The sequence below is a fragment of the Myxine glutinosa genome, chromosome 8 (genome assembly GCF_964187855.1).
Source record: "Myxine glutinosa chromosome 8, kmMyxGlut1.1, whole genome shotgun sequence".
Classification (NCBI taxonomy): domain Eukaryota; kingdom Metazoa; phylum Chordata; class Myxini; order Myxiniformes; family Myxinidae; genus Myxine; species Myxine glutinosa.
In genome coordinates, this window is record NC_136268.1 from 149,848,832 (window position 1) to 149,863,040 (window position 14,209).

General features: G+C 47.9%; 1 protein-coding gene across 2 annotated transcripts in view; it reads right to left on the minus strand.

The window, feature by feature from the left end:
- Positions 1-14,209, minus strand: part of LOC137433010 (uncharacterized) — a 585,711-nt gene that overhangs the window by 570,409 nt on the left and 1,093 nt on the right. The window lies entirely within an intron of this gene.

Sequence of the window (14,209 nt, forward strand, 5' to 3'; positions counted from 1 at the left end):
ATCTCAGAGGATTTGTTGCCAAGTTCCAAAACTGGCGCAGGAAAGTGAACACAGGAAACATTGCTATGTTCGAAGGAATGTCTGAATTGCAAGACAGCATGGGAAAAGAGCTTGATCCCGTACTGAAAAATGACATTCTTGAGCATTTGGAGTCACTGGAGCTAGAATTTCATAAGTATTTTCCTGATTTAGACGACAATGAGGCAAAAATTGTGAGGAATCCTTTTTCTGTCAAACTTTGCGTGGAGAGCATGCCGGAGGCAATGCAAGATGAATTCCTGGATCTCCGAAACGATTAATTTGCCAAAGACACATTCGAAGAGAAGAGCTTGACGGAGTTTTGGGTGGGAATGGGTCGCTACCCTAATATGAGCCAGATAGCTATGCGGGTGCTTCTGCCATTCTCGTCTACCTATCTCTGCAAAGCGGGGTTTTCCACGCTGTTGAATATCAAATCGAAACAGCGTAATCGGCTCCACGTGGAAGATGACCTCCATTGTGCCCTGACTGTGACTCACTCAACCAAGGATACCCCAATTGGTAGCTAAAATGCAATTTCAGCCATCCCACTGAGTTTTTGATTCACTTTTACGGCGCATGCACCGCGTCCCTAGTTTTGATTACCTGAGTTGTTTTCGAATTGAGTTTCTTTTTGTGAGATTATAACATACTGCATTAAATACAGACACAGCAGAGGTTTTTAGTTTTCACATATACTTGACTTGGAACCTTTTCATACTGTTTTCTTGTGTGACAGTTCTATTTTATGCTGTCCATAGTGTTGCTACTGATAATATTAAAATCTCATATCAAACATGCATCATTCGAGCGACGTTGCTTTGTTTGCTTCTTCCAAAAACGATGTAGTTGGGAGCCAGTAAGGAACAGAAAAAAACTATGGAACTAAATGTTCATGTTGGCTACTTGGAATTCCTCATTTTCTGTGTAATAATTTACCAATACTCATACAAACAAAATAGCCAATTAAAGGAAAAAACACCTCTCAGAATGCACCACAAAGCATCTAGAAATCAAAAAATTCCTGGGGGGCATGCCCCAGGACCCCCCGAGCCTGCTTACATGCGCTCTGCCGCTCGACCCTCGCGAAAGGGAGGGGGTGCTGGGGATGTGCTCTGGGAGCCAAGGGGGCCATAACACAAAAAAGGTTGGGAACCCCTGCATTAAAGGGACCGTGCGCCATCTGGTGGATGATGATGAAAACATGTGACATCAGAGTTTCCCTCGTTGCATCGTGCTTCTCACGATATATTATTATAAAAATAATATGTATTCGATGTCATCCTTCCATCACATGCCACCTCCTCCGATGGTATGTGATGGAAGGTAGTGTCAGTTGTCAACATTGAGAGAAGAAAAAGTGGTAGGATGGAAAGGATCTGTGGTACGAGGGAGCAAAATGACCTAGGGGGGTGTCCCCCCTCCCATGGTAAGAAATTGACATTTTAACCTGAAATTTTACATTCTAACAAGCCCTTTTGTGCAAACTGAAAACAGAATAATCATGTTTTCCTGATTAATTTTTTTTTTTTTTTTTAAACATGTAACTCCTGAATATGTTTTGGACTTTACATTGTATAACATATGTTGTAATGAGTAAAATGTAACCATAGTCTTGGCCTTGTCCTACACTTCAATACAGACCTTAGGTAGACACAACAACAACAACAACAACAACAACAACAAGAACAGGTATTTAAAGGCCATTTTCCCTGCTAGAGCGGGGGTTACACACAGACCTGAGGTAGATCTACTGAAATTACCCCATGTCACTGGGATGCTTGGGACCTCGCACGATTCGTGCGTGTACTGTGCATCCGACTAGTGCATACGACTAAAACAGTACAGGCGCGGTTCTCACTGGTAGAATGTTTTGCCCGGAGTTACACCACATCAGTCAGCCAATGAGAAACATCCAACGTTTCGCGGGTCAATGATACTTGTAAATGGGACAGCATTTGTCATATGCTGCCGGGTACACGGAATAGTTGCTGTCGCCAATCAAATGCAATGAGATAGACAGGGAGCTAAATCTCAAAGGGGCCTAGATTAAGGAGTTTGTTCAACACCCACAACATAAAAGGTTTGACACCATAGGTCGTTGGTATGGACCCTCTAGATCACTGCTAGGTAGGTAGAAGTCTCAAATTATGGTAGCACTATTTTTCGACAGGTCATTTTATAAAACGACATGTAAACGCCGTGAAAAGCAAGAATATTGTTGCGGATATGGGATTTGGCCTCCATATCCGCTTGTAAATATTCCCCTATTTCCCCAATACTCCCCAACTATCCCCAATCCCCCATTCCCTAGTCCCATTGTCTGTAAACAACACTCTGTAGAACCGACCTTCCCCTTCTTCCCCCATTAAATGTCGTGCCCAGGTCCACCGCATCTCACGTAGACAACTTTCGGACATCTTGCTAGTTATTCTTAGTCTATGTCAGTTAAGGACTCGTTTCCATTAATTCTGACTCTTCGTTGCACCAGAATGTGATTGTATGGCACCAGTAGTGAGTTTAGGACCTCCCCATACCTCCTCCCATCTTCCCCATGAAACAATAACAACAACAACAACTACAACCACAGCGGGGGCGGCGCGGCCGCGGTGCGGGGAGTGTGCGTCCTCACACCGGCTTGGTTAGCCGCCATTGCCATGTGCGCCCACGGGGTTACCACGAAGGGGCTGGCTGTCAGCTCCTCGTCAAGGGCGGAGCCTGGTAACCCCCGCACCCAATAAGAAGCAACGGGCCGATTCCATCTGGGGCGGAGCTAACGAGCCGAGGGCGTGTCATTCCCCGCCGGATATACGCAGCCACTTACCGGACGTGACGTCAGATGCGCCCCCAGCTTGGAGAAAGAACGTCACCTTCCAACGCTGACGCTGAGAGAGACCTCCCGCATCTCTGGACCGGACCGTGTGGATCCTGCCCCTGAGCCAAGGTGCACCTTGAGCTATCAACTACCTGCCCCTCCTTGCCATCAATCCTTGTGTGAGTCAGTTTTGTCCTGTTTATCTGTGGTCTGTCGGGGCTAATATAAGACCGTGTTTAAGTGCCCACCTTACTATGCTGTACCTCTGGTCGGTGTAATCTAACGTTCCGATATATTATAACCTCCTCCGGAGGTCTTGAGAACTGTACCCTTGGTGTCGTGTCATTTTAACCCAGCCGTTGTGTCCTTTTCCTCAATTGATTTAGCGTAGCGTGACTCGGCCAACGTTCGAGTATAATCGGGTAAACTGTGCAGACGCGGCCATACCAAACCGCTCGGTAAACTAACATCCACAACCGCGTCTGTAACATTTGGTAGTCAGGAGTGGGGATTTGGAACCCTGGACCAAATTTTGGACACCAAATTGTACAAATTGTCAGTAACATTTGGTGTCGAGGAGTGGAATTCGGACCTGGGACTAAATTCAGTTAGGCCCAAATTTTGGGACACCAATTGTACCATTAGGGTAACATTTTGGTGTCGGGAAGTAGAATTCGATCCGGAGCGCGTTTCCCGCGCTCGAAATTATAACGGCGAAATTTGATTGTGTTTTACAAAAAAAAATAAAAACCCGAATTTTGAAAGTCGCGCTATGGCAAACCAAGACGGCTGGGTTCCGGTAGAGAGTGAGGTAGGGTCGATCCAGGACCAAATTGAGGGACAAGAGAGCGAAGCAGTGAGGGTAGCAGATTCGCAAAATAGCGCCGTCACGCACGAAGTAGCGGGCGCGCAAAATGGCGCCTCGCAGATGGCCACGGCGTCCACGCCCGCGACCGTGGTAGCGCCACCGGTGGATTTGAACCTTTTTTTTATGCAAATGACGGCCCTTATGGAAAAGAATAGTGAGCAATTGGGAGACCAAATTAGAGGTTTGAAAAGCAGTATGGGACAAATGGGGAACCGGATGGATGCTCAGGGTGAGCGATTGGAGGGCCAAATGGGGGTAATGAGGGACGAAGCGAGGGGTACCAGTGAGGGGTTAGACAATAATTTTAAGGAGTTAGACAAGAAATTTGGGAAATTAGACGATAGATTAGGGGAAATACAGGAGGGGTTAATGGGGGTAGAAAACAGAATGGCCGCTCAAGAGAATCAAATGGAAGGGATGCAAAAGGGGTTAGAGGGGTTAGAAAACAGTATGGAAGGCAAATTGAGGGACATGAGGGACCAAGCGGAAAGGGAAGTTAAACAAATGGGGCAGCAGATAGAGGGGGTCAGAATGGGGGTAGAAACTAAACTGGATGCTCACAGGGAGGAAATGGAGCAGATGAGGGTGGCATCTGGGCAGGAGATGCAAGTGATGGGAGAGGAGATCAGAAGAGGAGTGAGTGAGGAGGTCGGAGGAGTGCGCGAGGAGGTGAGGCACTGTAAGGAGCGCATGGAGAAGGAGGTGAGAAAGGGGACTGTAAAGTTACAAGGGGGCATAGAGGGCCTGACGCAGGAGGTGGAACAGCTGACGGAGGGACAAAAAGGACTAACGGAGCAGGTTCAAAGGAACACTGCGGTATTAGGAGGGTTAAAGGTGACGCAGAAAGAACTAAAAGACGACTTGATAGCGACGAAGAGGGAATGTCAGATGGTACGTGAGGGACTGACAACGAGATTGGACGAGGTGATAGAGGTAATGGAGACGACGGACCGGCAGGTGAGGACGCACATGGAAACGGTCAAGGTAGCCTTAGAGGATGAGCTTGAGGAGACGTACCGGGACATAAAAGAGGTGAAGCAGAAATTAGAAGAAGTGGAAGAAGGGGTGAGCGAAATAAAGAAGCGACGGAGAGGGGATAAGAAAGAGATAAAAGAGGAGATAAAAGAATTGGTCCGAAGTCTGTGTTCGGATCGTGATGATGTGCTCATTAACCGGATGAGGGATTTGCAGGTGATGGAGGAGAAGCGAAGAGGAAGAGGACCCGGTGTAAGTGGTGACCAATATGGTCGTGCGTATGATGCGCCAGGGGATTTAAGAAGCTTGGGGGTCGAGATGGACCCGGGTGTTCGTGAGAGGCCGTTGGTGAAGTGTGCGACAGGTCTGGTGTGCGAAAAAGGAGGTGTGCGAGAAAGTCCGACTCTGGGGTGTGTGAGGAAAAAGTGCGTGCCAAGGAGTGAGGGTGCTGGCGAGAGTGAGTCGGTCGTAGCGCGTGTGCGAGGGAGCACATGGAAGCGCGGTGTGGTAAGTGTTACAGAGGGTGTGACGGGAGAGTGTGCGCAGGAGTGTGCGCGAGAAAGGTGTGTGACGGACAGGTGCATGGGGAAAGAGTGCGCTGTCAAAGGCAAGGAAGAATGCACGCCGGTGGTGAGTGTTACAGAGGGTGTGACGGGAGAGTGTGCGCAAGAGTGTGCGCGAGAAAGGTGTGTAACGGACAGGTGCCTGAGGAAAGAGTGCGCTGTCGGGAGTAAGGGTGAGTGCGCTGTCAAGAATGGAGGTGAGAGTAGTGAGAGTGACAAGGAGCGTGAGTTGGTTGTGACAGGTGAGAAAGGAAGCACACCTGGAATGGTAGAGCGTGAGTGGGAATGCACGCTGGAATTGGTAGTGAGGCACGTGGTTGGGTGTGCGAAAGAGAGCACACCTGTGATTGACACAGAGGAGGTGACCGAGGAGGGGGCGCGAAGAGGTGTGTTGGTGAGGTGTGCGACCAACGAATGTGTGCCAAAGTGTTCGGTGGTCAGGTGTGTGACCAAGGCTGTGAGTGGAATGAGGGTACCTGGGTGTGTAAGGAAAGGTACGAGGAGCATGGAGACGGCTGGATGTGTGAGCAAGGAACGGGCTGCGGGGTGTAAGCGTCCAGGTGAAGCATCGACGGTAACCGGTTTAGAGGTTAGAGCGACTTTTAGCCGAATCGGGGCCTCGGTGCGTGCTGGGCCTCGCTTTGAACGGCCGCGTCCGTGCTCCACTAGGCGGAGCGGGCAGCCCGATAGAAAGGGTCGTCATGGCGACCACTTTTTGTTGAGGCAGTCCGGCAGGTCGAGATCGGGACATTGGATGGCTCCACGCCGAGATGGTGCGTGGGATCTCGGCCCGGTTAAGCCCCCGTCCCTGCACCGAGTGCCGGACGCATCCAGCCGCTGGCACAGAACAACCCGCATTCATGGCTTGGCTTTACGAAGCCGGGCTTTGGACAGGAATTGGCGCACCGAGAGGCATTAGTGAGTAGACTGGGTGATGAGGTTAGTGTTTTGGACCCAAAATTAGAGAAAAACAAAATTTGATGATTGGCAAGGGATTGGCAGTAGTGATTGGCAGATGATGGGTAGTGATTGGCAAATTTTTAATTTGTTGAAATTTGATGTGCAAAATTGGTAGTGAGCGATGGGCCCGGTGGATAAGGCTGGCATCCCTGCCGCCCTTCCAATGTGGGGCAAATGCGCAATAGATTATGGGGTTGATGGCAGTGAAAACTAGCCCGGGTGGGTTAGGATATTGATAGGAACCTAGAAGATGACAGTAGGTGACGTTAAGTTTAGTTAGTGACTGATACCTGTAGTGGGGACGCAGGTAGATTAGTATGGATGATAATGACGAGGGAGCGCAATAGTTTAAAGGGACGACTGGGAAGCGCAAGTTTCAGAAGGGAGTAGTTAGCTGAGATGATGCCGTGTGTGTGAGAATTGAACAGGTGTGATTGCACAGGTGTGCAACTGGACAGGTGTGTGGAACAGTGTGTGAGTAATGAGTGTTGTGGATCAGCGCGAATGCGCTTGGGGAGAGAAGGGTGCAGGTGGCACCAGGTGTGAGAGCACAGGTGTGCAGGTACAGGTGTGTGGAGAGATTTGGAGTAAGTGGTACGGAGTGGTGTGCATGGTGCGAAGGTGTGGATGGGGGAAGAGTGGACCCCTTTCACGAGTACCCGGGGCGGGTAGTGTAAGTGTTAGGTAGAGGGAATAGGTAAATTGTGTTTGGATATTGGCATTTGTGGTGCGGTTGCAGAATGGTGTTGTGGATGGGTGCATTAGTGTTGTGGAAATGGCTGGGCGTGTAGCCTGTTAGTGTGTGTAGTTGGTTGGGCACTCCACCACTGTGAGGATGTCGGCCAGGTGAGGCCGCAGGTGGGCTCTGGGAGCCGGTAGTTGTGAGTGGGTGCCTGAGGATCCCGGGTGTGGATCGGGCAGCCCAGTGCCAGAGAGGGCACCGAGTGGGGAGAGCACCAGAGGGCCTTCCCCAGGTAGTTAGGTTAGGGTAAGGAGCAGGTAAGCTCGGAGGCAACTGCAGTGGTGGGGGTGTGCAGGTGGGTAGACCCGCTGGGAGAGGTACACGTCGCGGCCCAGAAATTGTGCGAGGGCACCGGGAGATGAATCGGGGGAGTGAGACCCCAAATTGAAAAGCACCACAGTTTGGTCAATGGGAATTGGTTTTTAGAACCCATAGTGTAAGAGGGCCAATGGTTTGGCCGGAGAAAGACCCCGGGTAGTGTAAAGTTGTTAAAGTCATTTCGGAAATAGTTAGGATTGATGAACCTGTCGCACCATACGCAGCCACTTACCTGTGGTGATGATGACTCCACACCTGTGTTTTCTTTGTTCTGTGTGCAGGAAATGAGAATTGCTGTGTGGATTGGTGAGACGCATCACGACGTGGATGAGACCTTGGGGTGATTCCATCTCTCCCTCCCTAGGAGGGACTGATGATGAATTGGTGATAGCAAATTATGATGTTGAGTTGGAGATGGCAAATTTTGATGAGAGTTGAAAATGGCAAATTTGATTGGTTAGGAGGGAGAGAAGACGAATTTGGTTTATGGGAGGAACGGGGAAGACAGTAGGGACGTTTGTTGATTTGTAAAGTAGATGTTTATGGGTAGTGTTGTGTTTTGTGGATACAGTAAGGGGTAAGGGAGGGGCAATGTAGGTTACCTGGGGGGGGGAGCGTACGGTAGGAACGTACCTGTCTCACCTGGTTCCCATGTGCCCCTAGTGTGCATTACCTTGTGTTGCGTGCACTTTTGCGCCCTTACCACCTTACTCACTTGTCTGCTTATTTTGTCTCCCACCTCCGAGGATCTGGCTTTGGGGCAGAGAGAGAGGAGAGAGAGGTGCTGGCTCCGCAGTTGTGGGCCTGCACTTTCGCTGCTTGCTGCCTGGATCGATACACCATATGGACCGCAATTTTGGTGGCCACCCACAATGGACCGCAGTTCTTTTGCGGCCAAGCACCACCCATTGATGGACCTCTGGGTCAACGTGGCACCTATGCCAAACAGGTGAACCACTAATAGTTGGCCCCCTTGACGGCCACAATAAAGAAATGGACGCGGTTGGCGCCTTTCTTTATTTCTAGGGAAGCAAGAAGGCCAAGTGCACCACACGAAGAGCAAGAGACACCTGCAGGGTTAGGGGTTGTTGTTTTTATTTTAATGAACAATGGTGACTGCACCGATTGGTGCTTGGGGTGGTGCTTTTGGTGCTTGGAAGGGGTGCTCTGCACATTATTAAAGGCCGTAAGGCCACAGAGCACTCGTGGGTTGGTGTATCGATGCTGGCATGCGTGCTCTCTCTATGCATAACATCTGCATGTGTTCCTCCAAAAACAGGTCCTGGATCGTAGTGTAAATATCAGCGTAGTCTTGTAAATAATGCTCCCTACCGGCTGTATGTTTAGTTTGAGAATTCTTTCCGCGATTCGGTTATCCTGTGGGTGTGTTTCTGTGAGGAGAAGGGTGCAACGTCGCAGGGGGACATATTTACTCATTTGTGAATATCTGTAAAACTGTCGCACTCAGGGTAGAGTTAATAGTAGAGGGAACTACATCTGAGTGCCACACTAAAGTAGGTAAAAATTTATCGGGTCGGGCCGCCCCGAGGGTAGAGAAGGGTGCAATGTTGCGGATATGGGATTTGGCCTCCATATCCGCTTGTAAATATTCCCCTATTTCCCCAATACTCCCCAACTATCCCCAATCCCCCATTCCCTAGTCCCATTGTCTGTAAACAACACTCTGTAGAACCGACCTTCCCCTTCTTCCCCCATTAAATGTCGTGCCCAGGTCCACCGCATCTCACGTAGACAACTTTCGGACATCTTGCTAGTTATTCTTAGTCTATGTCAGTTAAGGACTCGTTTCCATTAATTCTGACTCTTCGTTGCACCAGAATGTGATTGTATGGCACCAGTAGTGAGTTTAGGACCTCCCCATACCTCCTCCCATCTTCCCCATGAAACAATAACAACAACAACAACTACAACCACAGCGGGGGCGGCGCGGCCGCGGTGCGGGGAGTGTGCGTCCTCACACCGGCTTGGTTAGCCGCCATTGCCATGTGCGCCCACGGGGTTACCACGAAGGGGCTGGCTGTCAGCTCCTCGTCAAGGGCGGAGCCTGGTAACCCCCGCACCCAATAAGAAGCAACGGGCCGATTCCATCTGGGGCGGAGCTAACGAGCCGAGGGCGTGTCACTCCCCGCCGGATATACGCAGCCACTTACCGGACGTGACGTCAGATGCGCCCCCAGCTTGGAGAAAGAACGTCACCTTCCAACGCTGATGCTGAGAGAGACCTCCCGCATCTCTGGACCGGACCGTGTGGATCCTGCCCCTGAGCCAAGGTGCACCTTGAGCTATCAACTACCTGCCCCTCCTTGCCATCAATCCTTGTGTGAGTCAGTTTTGTCCTGTTTATCTGTGGTCTGTCGGGGCTAATATAAGACCGTGTTTAAGTGCCCACCTTACTATGCTGTACCTCTGGTCGGTGTAATCTAACGTTCCGATATATTATAACCTCCTCCGGAGGTCTTGAGAACTGTACCCTTGGTGTCGTGTCATTTTAACCCAGCCGTTGTGTCCTTTTCCTCAATTGATTTAGCGTAGCGCGACTCGGCCAACGTTCGAGTATAATCGGGTAAACTGTGCAGACGCGGCCATACCAAACCGCTCGGTAAACTAACATCCACAACCGCGTCTGTAACAATATTAAGGGGTAGGGGAAACATAATTTACTATTTAACTTTTTAAAATCACAATGAAGTCATTTTGGTATCAATATGTGCCTAATGGAATGCTCTAACAGTCTAATGCAACTGTATAGCAACACAATAAGTTTTGGAGGAGGTATTAACCAAAATAGGGGGGAGGGAGTGACAAATAATGCTCCTTTTTGGTATCATTTTAAACTCAACTGGACTATGTCCAGCTGAGTTTTTGTCGACACCTAGTGTCCGTCGTCCGTAAACAATTCGACGTCTACGCTCTAAAAGTCACAAGTATTGATTAAATTTGATGAAACTTGTTATGCAGCATCTTTAAGACATAAACTAGTTTGGGATTGCATTTGGGCGTTGCACGCCCAAAAATGGGCACGGCAGGGCGGCCATATTGAAAATAATTTTTTGTCAAATTTTTAGCACATATAAACTATATAGTTTGTGGTTATATTATGCATATTCTAACCATATCGATATAGACCAGTTGAGTTCAGGTTCCCTGGAACCTCTCTAGTTTATATAAGGTACTTTTATAGAAAGTACTCCTAATAAGTATATTAAATATATTTGTGCCTTGGAGGAGGGTGGTGTTCTTTCGAGAGTTAAAGAATGTGAATCTAAACCTAAGCGTACTTTTCGTCTTTTCCCGGTAGGTCGAAAGGATGGTCCAGATAGAATAATATATGACATGTCAAAATTAACTCCACATATAAAACCCCCTTCTTTTAAACTGCCTAGAGTACATCAAATTTTTTATAACCTTAAAGAAAATGATCAACTTATAAAATTAGATCTTAAAGCTGGCTTTTATCACATTAACTTACATATTATTATGGGTGAGGGCACGAGCCTTAAGACCCATGTCCCAACCACAAGACCCATACTAAATGAAACTATCAAACAAATGAACTTTAGCACATCTCTATACTGATAAAGTTCAGACCACAATGATCTGAGGGATCTGGAAAGGTCTTTATATAGGCAGGGGTGAAGCCCCTCCTACAAAGCTGATGACGTCACTGCTACGTCATAAGGAAACAGCATGGCACGATGACATAAAAATATAAAAAACTCTTAAAAAGTGACGCGTAAAAAGTGGTTGTTACTGGGCAGGATCGATGGACCCTTTTTGAAATTTGGCATGATGATAGGGCAGGTCATGAGATTTTCAAAAACCACTGTCTGCAAGTTGGCACACCCCCTCCTGGAGGTGAGAAGCGGTTTAGCTTATTATTGATATTTCCTCTATGTGAAATGTGCATGGAAGAAGTTTCGGGAACTGAGTGGCGTGCTGATGAGGAGGGGAGTGTCGTTGAAGCTGAAGGGAAAGGTGTATGCTGCATGTGTGAGAAGTGTTATGATTTATGGGAGCGAGACATGGGTCATGAATGTAGAGCAGCAACGAAGGCTGGAAAGGGTGGAAATGCGAATGGTTCGGTGCATGTGCGGAGTATCGTTGAGAGAGAGGAAGACAAATAATGAAATGCGAAAGATGATGGGAATAGAGCCTGTGATTGATGCTGTGAAGAGGAACAGGTTGAGATGGTTTGGTCATGTGTTGAGGAAGGATGAAAGTGACTGGTTGAGAAGAGTGATGGAAATGAATGTAGAAGGAAGTTGAGGACGGGGAAGACCGAGAAAGACTTGGCTAAAGATGGTGGAAGAAGAAATGCGGGCAAGGGGATTAACAAGCAGAGATGCAGAAAATAGGGCAAAATGGAGAAGATTGTCATTGGGACTGCAAGGCTAACCCCCGCTCTAGCAGGGAAAATGGCCTTAAAATGCATGTTGTTGTTGTTGTTGTTGTTGTTGTTGTATTTCCTCTGTAACCTTTAAATTGATCTCAAATCCTAAAATACTCTTTCACTAGAGGTTCCAGGGAACCTGAACTCAACTGGTCTATGTCAATATGGTTAGAATATGCATAATAGAACCACAAACTATATAGTTTATATGTGCTAAAAATATATGACAAAAATTGATTTTTCAATATAGCCGCCCTGCTGCGCCAATGTTTGGGCGTGCAACATGCAAATACAATCCCAAACTAGTTTATGTCTTAAAGATGCTGCATAACAAGTTTCATTAAATTTGATCAATATTTGTGACTTTTAGAGCGTAGACGTCGAATTGTTTACAGACGACAGACAGACAGACGACGGACACTGGGTGTCGACAAAAACTCAGCTGGACATAGTCCAGTTGAGTTAAAAATGGATTATCTGTACTCGAAAACATGGAAAAAGTGGTATTACACTTAGATATATGATCAGTAGAAGCAGAGATATTGTCTGTTTCATACCTATTGGCGGCCATTTTGAATTTTGCAGCTACCGGCCATCAGAGGGGTGTGCCAACTTGTAGCCAGTGGTTTTTGAAAATTTCATGACCTGCCCTATCATCTTCCTATAATTCACCAAATGTCCGTCTGTCTGTCTGTCTGTCTGTCTGTCTGTTCGAAGGTACCGCAAAATCGGCTGAACCGATCGCAACGATATTTTGTGTGGGTAATCCTGGGATCTCCAGGAGTAAAATAGGCTATTTAGTTTTTCCAATTTCAGCTTTGGTCTCCAGCATTCTCAGGTTTGGACTCCCGCATAAGATTCGCGTTCGCATAACGTTAATTGAGACGATGTTTTCATTGTGATGATGTTGTTTTCCTGCGTGCCGCACAAACGGCTGCAACGACCGCTGCACAGCTGCACCGATCGGACTCGGTGACCTCGGACAAAGACCTTTTATAAGGACACGGGTTGAATCCCTGCTTGGGAGAATTCCAACCCCCTCCCCGCCATCACGGCCGTCTCTCCAACTCACAATCCCACGAGATATGCGGAAAGGACAACCCAAAACCAATATAAACATCATTCGTATATAAACATCATTAAAAGTAAACAATGACCTCGGCCAAAGTTCAAACGACGTTCAACCTCTACATGAGAGAATTCCACATCGCTATTTGGGCGGTGTATACACTAACAGATCGCTGTCTCCATCGATCTAACCAAGGCCGTAACACCTTTCGGCTCAAAATCCATTTAACTGTCGATTTGGTAGTTTTTACAATGAAGGAAACACATATCGGGAGTACATACGACATCGGGAGTACTAACTGCACGCGTCTTCAGTATCAAGCTTAAATCTCTCATGGCGGATCTGAAGAGCAGAATGCTTGGAGAAGTGGTGGGCTAGTTCGGCATGAAGGAGAATCAGAAACGTGGACCCCCACACTGCCACATCCTGCTGATACTTGCTCCCGCATGACGTTATTTTCCCGGGTGCCGCACAAACGGCTGCACCGATCGAGATTTAATGAATGTTTATATAAATCGTTTAAAAGAAAAAAAGCCTTCAATTTCTGATATTTAGTCTTTTCATTTGGGCCTCCCAATTGAAGCCCCGCCTGTAGGGCGGGTACCGTTGCTAGTCATGCCAAATTTCAAAAAGGTGTCACAAAGTGCACGATTCTTGTGTTTTATGACATGTTCCTCCCCCGCTAAAAATCATTTTCCCAGAAAACGTCTCCCCACTTTGCAATAGCGATCAACACCCCTACCTATAACAGAAATAGACAAACATATAATTTCCTGTTCTCTCAGTTGTCACATCTGTATTGACCATCATGTTTTCATCCTCTCCACTAGATGTCAGCAAAGAACTGGGATATATATTAGAACAGAAAATTACAGCAAAATTCAGCAACCACAATGAACGATGCCAAAAGGCCACCCGGGTGCTATATCTTAAAGTTGATCTGTGTGTGGATACAGATGTACACGGACACACACATTCATATACACATTCATATACACACGCACATCGACACACACACACACACACACACACACACACACACACACACACACACACACACACACACACACACACACACACACACACACACACACACACACACATCCAGAAATGTAAAGACGGGGGGGGGGCGGGGGGTGCATGAATCTATAGCGCTGGGGGGGGGGGGGATAAAGGGGGATCTGGGGGTCCTCCCCTAGGAAATTTTAAAAAAATTGATCGTCAGAAACGGCATTTCGTGCGTTCTTGGAAGTTTCTGCAGTTCCTTGTGTTCTTCCCTGGTCCAACAGTTCAGCAGATTCGCACCGCCTGCACCCTCATCCTGGATCGAAGGGGTGGGGGGTGGGGTGCGCACCCCCTGCACCCCCCCCCCTTGATCCGCCCGCTGCACACACACACCTCGTTTTTCTCATTTCTGTTCCTCACAATTCTGTCTCTCTTTTATTCACAGACAGACACTGACGCGGACAC